This window comes from Arachis hypogaea, chromosome 3, assembly GCF_003086295.3.
Source record: "Arachis hypogaea cultivar Tifrunner chromosome 3, arahy.Tifrunner.gnm2.J5K5, whole genome shotgun sequence".
Taxonomy (NCBI): Eukaryota; Viridiplantae; Streptophyta; class Magnoliopsida; order Fabales; family Fabaceae; genus Arachis; species Arachis hypogaea.
Window position 1 is genome coordinate 107,036,985 of NC_092038.1, and position 12,389 is coordinate 107,049,373.

General features: G+C 39.3%; 1 non-coding gene across 1 annotated transcript; it reads left to right on the forward strand.

The window, feature by feature from the left end:
• The first annotated feature begins 5,078 nt into the window (after positions 1-5,078).
• LOC112793483 (small nucleolar RNA R71) lies at positions 5,079-5,186 on the forward strand. The gene has a single exon (XR_003198171.1). It is a non-coding gene; the product is annotated as a small nucleolar RNA R71 (small nucleolar RNA).
• The last annotated feature ends 7,203 nt before the right edge of the window (positions 5,187-12,389 follow it).

The following is a 12,389-nucleotide window of genomic DNA, read 5'->3' on the forward strand; positions in this document are numbered from 1 at the left end:
GTAGGAACTTCAGATAAGCGTATGAAGACGCCTTCCCTTCCGTCTCTCTGCTTTCCTACTGCCTTCATCCAATTCTTCTTACTCCTTTCCATGGCAAGCTCGTGTAGGGTTTCACTGTTGTCAGCAGCTACCTCCCATCCTCGCAGTGAAAACTAATGCTCATGCACTCTGTCACAGTGCGGCTAATCACCGGTTTGGTTCCCTCCCCTACCGGAATAGAATCACTCTTTTGCGTCTGTCACTAACGCCCAGTAGGTTACAGGTTCGAAGCACGTCACAGTCATTCAATCATTGAATCCTCCTCAGAATACCACAGACAAGGTTTAGACCTTCCGGATTCTCTTGAATGTCGCCATCAGGTCCTGCCTATACCACGAAGACTCTGATCTCACGGAATGGTTGGCTCGTTTGTCAGGCGAGCACTCGGTTGTCAGGCGATCAACCATGCATCGTACAATCAGGAATCCAAGAGATATTCACCAAGCCTCAAATGCTTGTAGAACAAGAGTGGTTGTCAGTCACTTTGTTCATGAGTGAGAATGGTGATGGGCGTCAATCATCACCTTCATCAAGTTGAAGAACAAGTGATATCTTGGAATAAGAACAAGCGGAATTGAATGGAAGAACAATAGTAATTGCATTAATACTCGAGGTACAGCAGAGCTCCACACCTTAATCTATGGTGTGTAGAAGCTCCACCGTTGAAAATACATAAGCATAAGGTCTAGGCATGGCCGAATGGCCAGCCTCCCAATGATCTAAGAACTAGATGTCCAAAGATGAAAATACAATAGTACAAGGTCCTACTTATAGAAAACTAGTAGCCTAAGGTGTACAGAAATGAGTAAATGACATAAAAATCCTCTTCCGGGCCCACTTGGTGTGTGCTTGGGCTGAGCAATGAAGCAAATTTCGTGCAGAGACTCTTCTTGGAGTTAAACGCCAGCTTTAGTGCCAGTTTGGGCGTTTAACTCCCATTTGGGTGCCAGTTCCAGCGTTTAACGCTGGGATTTCTTGAGGTGACTTTGAACGCCGGTTTGGGCCATCAAATCTTGGGCAAAGTATGGACTATCATATATTGCTGGAAAGCCCAGGATGTCTACTTTCCAAATCCGTTGAGAACGCGCCAATTGGGCTTCTGTAGCTCCAGAAAATCCACTTCGAGTGCAGGGAGGTCAGAATCCAACAGCATCTGCAGTCCTTTTTGGTCTCTGAATCAGATTTTTGCTCAGGTCCCTCAATTTCAGCCAGAAAATTCCTGAAATCACAGAAAAACACACAAACTCATAGTAAAGTCCAGAAAAGTGAATTTTAACTAAAAACTAATAAAAATATACTAAAAACTAACTAGATCATATCAAAAACATACTAAAAACAATGCCAAAAAGTATACAAATTATCTGCTCATCACAACACCAAACTTAAATTGTTGCTTGTCCTCAAGCAACTGAAAATCAAATAAGATAAAAAGAAGAGAATATACTATAGACTCCAAATTATCAATGAAACTTAGCTCCAAATTAGATGAGCGGGACTAGTAGCTTTTTGTCTCCGAACAGTTTTGGCATCTCACTTTATCCTTTGAAATTCAGAATGATTGGCTTCTTTAAGAACTCAGAATCCAGATAGTGTTATTGATTCTCCTAGTTAAGTATGATGATTCTTGAACATAGCTACTTATTGAGTCTTGGCTGTGGCCCAAAGCACTCTGTCTTCCAGTATTACCACCGGATACATTCATGCCACAGACACTTAATTGGGTGAACCTTTTCAGATTGTGACTCAGCTTTGCTAGAGTCCCCAATTAGAGGTGTCCAGGGTTCTTAAGCACACTCTTATTTGCCTTGGATCACAACTCTTATTTCTCTCTCTTTTTTTTTTTCGTTCTTTTTCTTTTTCTCCCCCTTTTTTTCTTTTTTTTTGTATTCACTGTTTTTTCTTGCTTCAAGAATCATTTTTATGATTTTTCAGATCCTCAGTAACATGTCTCCTTTTTCATCATTCTTTCAAAAGCCAACAATTTTAACATTCATGAACCACAAATTCAAAAGACATATGCACTGTTCAAGCATACATTCAGAAGACAAAAAGTATTGTCACCACATCAAACTAATTAAGCTAGTTTTAAAGATGAATTCGAAATCCTGTACTTCTTGTTCTTTTGTGATAAAAACAGTTTTCATTTAAGAAAGGTGATGGATTCATAGGACATTCATAACTTTAAGGCATAGACACTAAGACACTAATGATCATAAGACACAAACATAGATAAACATAAGCATAAAATTCGAAAAACAAGAAAATAAAGAACAAGGAGATTAAAGAACGGGTCCACCTTAGTGATGGCGGCTTGTTCTTCCTCTTGAAGACCCTATGGAGTGCTTGAGCTCCTCAATGTCTCTTCCTTGTCTTTGTTGCTCCTCTCTCATGATTCTTTGATTTCATGATGAGTGGGATCTCTTGTTGCTCCATCCTTTTCTTAGTGATGGGCTTGAGGTCATGCCTTCTCAGTTGAACCGGCTTCTCTCTTTGAATCTTTCTTTTATTGAACGCCCTCTTCACAAATGTCTATGAGGACTTGGTCCAACCTTTGATCAAAGTTGACCCTTCTTCATGGCCACAACTTCATGGAAGTGGTCTTGATGCACCCTTGAGATGAATCTCTCCATCTCCCATGACTCGGAGGTGGAAGCTTTTGCCTTCCCTTTCCTCTTTCTAGAGGTTTCTTCGGCCTTGGATGCCATAAATGGTTATGGAAAAACAAAAAGCAACGCTTTTACCACACCAAACTTAAAAGGTTTGCTCGTCCTCGAGCAAAAGAAGAAAGAAGAGAGTAGAAGAAGAAGATATGGAAGAGAGGGAGAGTGGTAGAGGTGATTGGTGAATGGGTGAAGAAGAAGAGAGGAGGTGGTGAGGTAGGTGGGGATTCTGTGTGGTCCACAGATCCTTAGGTGTCAAGGAGAAGTCATCCCTGCACCAAATGGCATTCAAAAACACGTTTTGAGCCAATTTTGGCGTTAAACGCCGAGCTGGTGCCCATTTCTGGCGTTTAACGCCAGGTTCTTGCCCTTTACTGGCGTTTAACGCCAGTCTGGTGCCCCTTTCTGGCGTTAAACGCCCAGAAGGGTGCCAGACTGGGCGTTAAACACCCAACTGCTAGGCTGACTGGCGTTTAAACGCCAGCAGCATCTTCCTCCAGGGTGTGCTATTTTTCTTCCTGTTTTTCATTTTGTTTTTGCTTTTTTCATTGTTTTTGTGACTTCTTATGATCATCAACCTACAAAAAAGATAAAATAACAAAAGAAAATAATTAATTATAAAACATTGGGTTGCCTCCCAACAAGCGCTTCTTTATTGTCATTAGCTTGACAGAGGACTCTCATGGAGCCTCAGAAATGCTCAGAACCGTGTTGGAACCTCCCAACACCAAACTTAGAATTTAAATGTGGGGGTTCAACACCAAACTTAGAGTTTGGTTGTGGCCTCCCAACACCAAACTTAGAGTTTGGTTGTGGGGGCTCTGTTTGGCTCTGCTTTGAGAGAAGCCCTTCATGCTTCCTCTCCATGATGACAGAGGTATATCCTTGGGCCTTAAACACCAAGGATTCTTCATTCACTTGAATGATCAACTCTCCTCTATCAACATTAATCACAGCCTTTGCTGTGGCTAGGAAGGGTCTGCCAAGGATGATGGATTCATCCATGCACTTCCCAGTCTCTAGGACTATGAAATCAGTAGGGATGTAATGGTCTTTAACTTTAACTAGAACATCCTCTACAAGTCCATAGGCTTGTTTTCTTGAGTTGTCTGCCATCTCTAGTGAGATTTTTGCAGCTTGCACCTCTAAGATCCCTAATTTCTCCATTACAGAGAGGGGCATGAGGTTTACACTTGACCCTAAGTCACACAAGGCCTTCTTGAAGGTCATGGTGCCTATGGTACAAGGTATAGAAAACTTCCCAGGATCTTGCCTCTTTTGAGGTAGTTTCTGCCTAGACAAGTCATTCAGTTCTTTGGTGAGCAAGGGGGATTCATCTTCCCAAGTCTCATTTCCAAATAACTTGTCATTTAGCTTCATGATTGCTCCAAGGTATTTAGCAACTTGCTCTTCAGTGACATACTCATCCTCTTCAGAAGAAGAATACTCATCAGAGCTCATGAATGGCAGAAGTAAGTCCAATGGAATCTCTATGGTCTCATCTTGAGCCTCAGATTCCCAAGGTTCCTCATTGGGGAACTCAGTGGAGGTCAGTGGGCGTCCATTGAGGTCTTCCTCAGTGGCGTTCACTGCCTCTTCTTCCTCCCAGAATTCGGCCATATTGATGGCCTTGCACTCTCCTTTTGGATTTTCTTCTGTGTTGCTTGGAAGAGTACTTGGAGGGAGTTCAGTAATTTTCTTGCTCAGCTGACCCACTTGTCCTTCCAGATTCCTAATGGAAGATCTAGTTTCAGTCAAGAAACTTTGAGTGGTTTTGATTAGATCAGAGACCATGGTTGCCAAGTCAGAATTACTCTGCTTGGAACTCTCTGTCTGTTGCTGAGAAGATGATGGAAAAGGCTTGCTATTGCTAAACCTGTTTCTTCCACCATTATTGTTATTGAAACCTTGTTGAGGTCTCTGTTGATCCTTCCATGAAAGATTTGGATGATTCCTCCATGAAGGATTATAGGTGTTTCCATAGGGTTCTCCCATGTAATTCACCTCTTCTATTGAAGGGTTCTCAGGATCATAGGCTTCTTCCTCAGATGAAGCCTCTTTAGTACTGCTTGGTGCATTTTGCATTCCAGACAGACTTTGGGAAATCAAATTGACTTGTTGAGTCAATATTTTGTTCTGAGTCAATATGGCATTCAGAGTGTCAATCTCAAGAACTCCTTTCTTCTGACTAGTCCCATTGTTCACAGGATTTCTTTCAGAAGTGTACATGAATTGGTTATTTGCAACCATTTCAATCAGTTCTTGAGCTTCAGTAGGCGTCTTCTTCAGATGAAGAGATCCTCCAGAAGAGCTATCCAAAGACATCTTGGACAGTTCAGAGAGACCATCATAGAAAATACCTATGATGCTCCATTCAGAAAGCATATCAGTGGGACACTTTCTGATCAATTGTTTGTATCTTTCCCAAGCTTCATAGAGGGATTCTCCTTCCTTCTGTCTGAAGGTTTGGACTTCCACTCTAAGCTTACTCAATTTTTGAGGTGGAAAGAACTTTGCCAAGAAGGCATTGACTAGCTTTTCCCAAGAGTCCAGGCTTTCTTTAGGTTGAGAATCCAACCATGTTCTAGCTCTGTCTCTTACAGCAAAAGGGAATAGCATCAGTCTGTAGACCTCAGGGTCAACCCCATTAGTCTTGACTGTGTCACAGATTTGCAAGAATTCAGTTAAGAACTAATGAGGATCTTCCAATGGAAGTCCATGGAACTTGCAATTCTGTTGCATTAGAGAAACTAATTGAGGCTTAAGCTCAAAGTTGTTTGCTCCAAAGGCAGGGATAGAGATGCTTCTCCCATAGAAATCGGGAGTAGGTGCAGTAAAGTCACCCAGCACCTTCCTTGCATTGTTGGCATTGTTGTTGTTTTCGGCTGCCATTTGTTCTTCTTCCTTGAAGAGTTCGTTCAAGTGCTCTAAAGAGAGTTGTGCTTTGGCTTCTCTTAGCTTTCTCTTCAAGGTCCTTTCAGGTTCAGGATCAGCCTCAACAAGAATGCCTTTGTCTTTGCTCCTGCTCATAAGAAAGAGAAGGGAACAAGAAAATGTGGAATCCTCTATGTCACAGTATAGAGATTCCTTGAGGTGTCAGAGGAAGAAAAATGGAAGACAGAGGTAGAAAATTCGAACTTATCAAAGAAGATGGAGTTCGAATTTTGCATTAAGGAATAGTGTTAGTCCATAAATAGAAGGATGTGAGAAGAAGGGAAGTAATTTTCGAAAATTTAAGTAAAAGATTTTGAAAACATTTTGAAAAACACTTAATTGATTTTCGAAAATAAGAGTGGAAAAGAAATCAAGTGATTTTTGAAAAAGATTTTGAAATTAGAAATTAAAAAGATTTGATTGAAAACTTATTTTGAAAAAGATGTGATTAAAAAGATATGATTTGAAAACAATTTTAAAAGATATGATTTGAAAACAATTTGAAAAGATATGATTTTAAAAATTAATGACTTGCCTAACAAGAAAAGATATGATTCAAACATAAAACCTTCCTCAACAGAAAAGGCAAAAAATGTTCAATCAAATCATTAATTGTTAGTAAGTATCTTTGAAAAAGGAAAGAAATTGATTTTGAAAACATTTGATTGAAAAGATATGATTTGAAAAAGATTTGATTTTGAAAAACTTTGAAAACTTGAAAAAAATTGATTTTGAAAACAAAATCTTCCCCCTTTGCCATCCTGGCGTTAAACGCCTAGAATGGTGCACATTCTGGCGTTTAACGCCCAAACTACTACCCTTTTGGGCGTTAAACGCCCAGCCAGGCACCCTGGCTGGCGTTTAAACGCCAGTCTGTCTTCTTCACTGGGCATTTTTGAATGCCCAGCTTTTTCTGTGTGATTCCTCTGCAGTATGTTCTGAATCTTTAATTCTCTGTATTATTGACTTGAAAAGACACAAATTAAAAATATTTTTGGATTTTTAATAATAAGGAATAATCAAAATGCAACTAAAATCAAATGCATGCAAGACACCAAACTTAGCAGTTTGTATACCATTGACACTAACAAAATGAAAATGCATATAACAAAACACTCAAGTCAATAGAATTCAAAGATCAAAACAAAGAAATCATCAAGAACAACTTGAAGATCAATGAGGACACATGCATGAATGCAATAAGAATAGAAACATGCAATTGACACCAAACTTAACATGAGACTCTAGACTCAAACAAGAAATATTTTTGGATTTTATGATTTTGTGATTTTTTTGTGCTTTTTCGAAAATTAAGTGAAAAAAAAAATAAAGGTATCAAAATTCTTAATGAGAATTCCAGGAATCATGCAATGTTAGTCTAAAGCTTTAGTCTAAAGGAATTAGACATGGCTAGCCAAGCTTCAGCAGGACATTGCATTCAAGAGCTAAATTGATGAGGATCAATCAGCTTTGGTGATGATAAGAGCATCACCTTGAAACACTAGAATTCATTCTTAAGAACTCTGAAAAAAAATACCTAATCTAAGCAACAAGATGAACCGTCAGTTGTCCAAACTGAACAATCCCCGGCAACGGCGCCAAAAACTTGGTGCACGAAATTGTGAACATTACTTTTTCACAACTCTCATAATCCCCGGTAATGGCTCCAAAAACGTGGTAGCTCAATACCATGGCATTACACAACTTCGCACAACTAACCAGCAAGTGCACTGGGTCGTCCAAGTAATAAACCTTACACGAGTAAGGGTCGATCCCACGGAGATTGTTAGTATTGAAGCAAGCTATGGTCATCTTGTAAATCTTAGTCAGGCAAACTCAAATGGATATAGTGATGAACGAAAATAATACAAAGGTAAAGATAGAGATACTTATGTAATTCATTGGTAGGAACTTCAGATAAGCGTATGAAGACACCTTCCCTTCCGTCTCTCTGCTTTCCTACTGCCTTCATCCAATTCTTCTTACTCCTTTCCATGGCAAGCTCGTGTAGGGTTTCACTGTTGTCAGCAGCTACCTCCCATCCTCGCAGTGAAAACTAATGCTCATGCACTCTGTCACAGTGCGGCTAATCACTGGTTTGGTTCCCTCCCCTACCGGAATAGAATCACTCTTTTGCGTCTGTCACTAACGCCCAGTAGGTTACAGGTTCGAAGCACGTCACAGTCATTCAATCATTGAATCCTCCTCAAAATACCACAGACAAGGTTTAGACCTTCCGGATTCTCTTGAATGCCGCCATCAGGTCCTGCCTATACCACGAAGACTCTGATCTCACGGAATGGTTGGCTCGTTTGTCAGGTGAGCACTCGGTTGTCAGGCGATCAACCATGCATCGTACAATCAGGAATCCAAGAGATATTCACCAAGCCTCAAATGCTTGTAGAACAAGAGTGGTTGTCAGTCACTTTGTTCATGAGTGAGAATGGTGATGGGCGTCAATCATCACCTTCATCAAGTTGAAGAACAAGTGATATCTTGGAATAAGAACAAGCGGAATTGAATGGAAGAACAATAGTAATTGCATTAATACTCGAGGTACAGCAGAGCTCCACACCTTAATCTATGGTGTGTAGAAGCTCCACCGTTGAAAATACATAAGCATAAGGTCTAGGCATGACCGAATGGCCAGCCTCCCAATGATCTAAGAACTAGATGTCCAAAGATGAAAATACAATAGTACAAGGTCCTACTTATAGAAAACTAGTAGCCTAAGGTGTACAGAAATGAGTAAATGACATAAAAATCCTCTTCCGGGCCCACTTGGTGTGTGCTTGGGCTGAGCAATGAAGCAAATTTCGTGCAGAGACTCTTCTTGGAGTTAAACGCCAGCTTTAGTGCCAGTTTGGGCGTTTAACTCCCATTTGGGTGCCAGTTCCAGCGTTTAACGCTGGAATTTCTTGAGGTGACTTTGAACGCCGGTTTGGGCCATCAAATCTTGGGCAAAGTATGGACTATCATATATTGCTGGAAAGCCCAGGATGTCTACTTTCCAAAGCCGTTGAGAGCGCGCCAATTGGGCTTCTGTAGCTCCAGAAAATCCACTTCGAGTGCAGGGAGGTCAGAATCCAACAGCATCTGCAGTCCTTTTTGGTCTCTGAATCAGATTTTTGGTCAGGTCCCTCAATTTCAGCCAGAAAATACCTGAAATCACAGAAAAACACACAAACTCATAGTAAAGTCCAGAAAAGTGAATTTTAACTAAAAACTAATAAAAATATACTAAAAACTAACTAGATCATATCAAAAACATACTAAAAACAATGCCAAAAAGTATACAAATTATCCGCTCATCAATACGCTTTGCCGAGATCCTTGGAAGTTTCTTTGCCTAGGTTGTCATCTACTTCTATATTTGAGTTGGTGAAATTCATTTCTATTAGATTTATTATCCCACTCGAATACAGCTTGCTTGAAACGGATGGTCAACTTAGAGAATTTTGCGGGATGAAGCGTAAGAGAAGGATGTTTCGTGGTTGGCATTGCAAATCAAGGCTCATTTTGGTTGACACTTTAAGGGTTAAATACAAGGGTTCGACTAGTGCTCAATTAGGTGGGTCTAGAAGAATGTTTGGTCACTTCATTGAGAATTCATCTTGCTTGCCACCCGGATGGACTAATGAGAATCGACTTAAAGACGGGTGTAGAAATAAGATATGGGATCCCGACATACATGAGGATCAACTCTGGGAGCCCTTAGCTTGTGCGGAAATCCATCAAGACTTGGTGAGATTAATTGTAAAGAATAGAGCTTATTGGAAGTCCAAGCATTGGGGGATGTTCCAAGATGAATTTAAGCTCAAGCCACCTTGATGAGGAGCTCCCCATAAGTCCAACTTAAGGACAATAAATAAAAGTGCTAGGTGGGAGACACCCACCATGGTAAAATCTTTTCAATTTCTCTTTTGTACATATTGGTAAAATTAGTTAATTTCATGTTTTGTTTGGTTTATTGAATTTAATTGGTAGTTTAGTATGTTAAATAAGGTTTTATGGTGTTTTGGTAGCTGTTTGAGGGATTGGAATGCTTGGTTTGGTGCAAGAACTTGAAAAATTTTGAAAAACAAAGCACCAACCCACGCCTACGCATCATCCACATGTACGCGTCATCCACGTGTACGCGTGGATCCAAGCTTTTCGACCATCCATGCGCACGCGTACCCCACGCGTACGCGTGGATCCAGAAGTTTCACCCTTCCACAACTTTACCCGAGAGTTGTGCCTGAAGTGTGCCAGATTTGTGCTTGAGGCACAAGTCAACCCACGTGTACGCGTGCCTCACGCGTACGCGTCGACGCTCTCAATAACCCACCACGCGTACGTGTGACATACGCCTACGCGTCACTTCCATTTTACCATCACCACGCGCACGCGTCACTCCACGCGTACGCGTGGCTCGCCTTGTTTCACACACTTCTTTTCTCATCTTCTTTCCATGTCTTTCCTTCTTCTTTCTTCTTCCCTTCTCCTACCCCTCATCCAACACTTCCAAACACCATTTATAACCATTCCTTTTAGTTAGTTAATTGTTTAGTTAGTTTCATCTTTGTTTAATTTTCTATTCTTCATACTAAGTGTTGGATTATTGATTTTGTTTACTATATATTGCTGCTTACTATTAACTGAACGCTATTTTAGCATAATTGTTTTTGATATTCATTGTTGGATTTTATTATTGAGGTTATACTTTACTACTTGGTTTTGAATTTTTCATGCCTACCTTTTGTGAATACCAAGTGAATGACATTGCCTTCAAGCTTTTAATTCTTTTGAATTGCATGATTTGGCCACCATGTAATTTGAATTCTTTCTTTGATTAGGCAATTTCTTGATGGATGTTGTGCATTTATCTTAATGCATTGTATTTCTTGATCATATGTATACATATGTTTTTGGCTTGAATGCTTTCATGCTTCTTTATTGCTTGTTTGTTGTTTTGACCCACAAGTTTAGAGCATCTCAAGCACACTAGAATGAGTGAAGTGCATGTTCCTTTTTGTGTAATTGTGGCATAGCTTTTCATGTTGATGTGTGTGTTCTAAACCGCACGCAACTTAGAATGCACACTCACTTTCAACAATGTCATACTATTTCACCCACTTCAATTCTAGTGATTATTACATCATTCCGACAATGTATGCTTCCTTGATTTTGCATTTACTTTTCTTACTATCATGCCTTCTATTTTCAGGGTGAATTATTATAAGCAAAAATGAAAGCAGGAGAAAGAACATGCAACAGCCGGTTGACCTACCAGCTGAAGATGGCAATCCGGAGAGTCGCCATACCCCCTTGTTCATCTTTGAATGCACCGAGGACGGTGCAAACTTTTAAGTGTGGGGAGGTCGTCGGACCAGTTAGCATTTTTGGGTGACAAATTTCTAATTCCAACACTTTTGCATTTTATTTTTTTAGGTCTTTTAGGATTTTTAGTCGCATTTTTCTATTTTTGCATATATATACATAATAAGCTTAATCAAAATAATGAAAATTTTTCAAGGAATTTATCTATAGGGCACCCCAATTGAGTTGAGTAAAAAAATTCTTCATTGAACTTGCTTGAATTATATATTGTGGAACATGTTTTTGAGCTAAGAACACAAGCTTGTGAGTTTTGAGCCTAATGATGTAGTTACATCTTATAACCACTTATTTTCCTTCTTGTGTGCATTATTCTCTTTCTATGATTGTAATCTTTGATTTGTTTAATTCTTTATGTCCATTATTTTGTGTATTCATGTATTTATATGATTGAGGCCATTATTTCATTTAGCTCACTTACCCAAATGCCTACCTTTTCATCAACCATTGTTAGCTAACTTTGAGCCTATTTTAACCCCTTTGTTCTCAATGTTAGCACCTTACAAGCCTTAAAGCGAAAAACAATAATTGTCCTTTATTTGAATCTTTGATTAGCTTAGGCTAGTGAGTGTGTGCATCATTCAAGTGTGGGAAAACTTGGGACATTGGTTGGGAAAGGGTGTGTGTTATATTTTTGTTGAAAATATTGGGAATTGGGTACATACTCATGTGTTAATTAAATGTAAAACCATATGCATTGATGCTTTTGTGTATACTTTATTGCAAAAAGAAAAAAATGAGAAAATAAAAAAAGAGAAAAAAATTAGAAAGAAAAAGAAAAAGAAATAAGAAGGGAACAAAATGCCCAAAGTAAAGTTTAATAAAGTCAATGCATATGAGTTGTGATAAAAAAAGAGAATGCATGAGTATGTGAAAAAGTGAAGAATGGATAGTTATGTTAGCTTTGAAATTGTATAGGTTGTCATATAGGTTAGGTGGGAAGTTTAAGTTGGTCAAAGATTCAAATTCAAGCTCACTTAACCAAATATACATCCTACCTTGACCCTAACCCCATTACAACCTTGAAGAAAAGACATCATGATATATGTATGCATGCATTGAATAATTGTTGATTGTTAGATAAAAAACAAATCTTAAAATGCATTATTAGAGGAGAAGTGAGTGGATGGACCCAATACACTTGAGCGATTAGAGTGGATACACGTCTGGTGAGAGTTCGATGCTCAATTACATGTTTTCACCGAGAATCATCACTTATCTTGCAAGTTTGTATAATCTTTAATAACTCAATTCAATTGTGGTTTGGCTTGGTTGTTAATACCCTTAGCCCTTATGCTTATATTGATACTCTTGGGAATTGATTTATTTTGACCAAATAGTTGCATTCATTTAGATAGTTGCATGTAGGTAGATTGC